Source organism: Echinops telfairi, unplaced genomic scaffold (genome assembly GCF_000313985.2).
Source record: "Echinops telfairi isolate 266 unplaced genomic scaffold, ASM31398v2 ScPeMD7_1;HRSCAF=3_0, whole genome shotgun sequence".
NCBI classification, from domain to species: Eukaryota; Metazoa; Chordata; class Mammalia; order Afrosoricida; family Tenrecidae; genus Echinops; species Echinops telfairi.
This window is the reverse complement of record NW_022103896.1, coordinates 45,723,688-45,724,634: the sequence shown is the minus strand read 5'-3', so window position 1 is coordinate 45,724,634 and position 947 is coordinate 45,723,688.

Sequence of the window (947 nt, the reverse complement as noted above, 5' to 3'; positions counted from 1 at the left end):
GAGTGGGCAATGGGAAATGCCAGCTCGCAGAGGCAGTTGTTTTACATCTCTAAGCTTAAGGAAGCCCATCAAAGCTCTAAGGAGTTCTCCCGGAGGCTTATTGGAGCACTTCAGTATTGATTCAGCACCTCAAGTTCTTCCTAGCTCTTGCCTTGGGGCCACAGCTAGCCTGGACCTGTCTGGGTTGATACACTTAAGGATGAATATTGATTCACACAATTGCTGCTTATTTTCGTGACAGCAAACCAAAACCCTCATTAATGCTGTCTGTTTTAACTGTCACCAGTTAAAGGAAAATTAAGTGAGTTCTGTATTAGTTAAAAGTTCTCTTTGTTGACTGTCCAAAGAATGAAGTCCCCAGATCATTCACCAAATAGCTCTAAGTTTAGGCTGTTCAAAAGCAACCTTTTAACATTGCAGCCCCTCTCACCTGCAGAGAAGAGGGGCTCAGAGACACTGGACCCAGAAGCTTTTCTGTAAACTGTGGAGTCGGCTGATTATTAGGCTCTGGACACCTGTCCCCAACCAGTGGACAGTAATCACTTCCGGCCACCAGCCAACAAGGTTGAATTTGAATCCCCAATCCAAAGGCAAGAGGTCCTCTACCTTATTGTAACTTTTCCATACCACCCTTTCATCTGTCACCATGTCCCACGGCCCAATAATTTGATATCAAGAGATTTGATTACATGCAAGATTTATGGTGTTTCATACTGAGACCAATTGTAATTCGATATAAGCCCATCCTAAAACAGAGTCCAGAATGGGATCCAAATTCGTTCTTCCTTTATCAGTTCCTCTATTCACACTGAAACACATGTTCCCACACACTGTGTGATAACTTGTCCCCCAGTAAGACTGACGACAATGATTCACTTTGGGCATTTGGCAACTATAATAGGACCCTGCCTTAGCAGTGATCAAAATTCATCCTCCAGTATGATTAT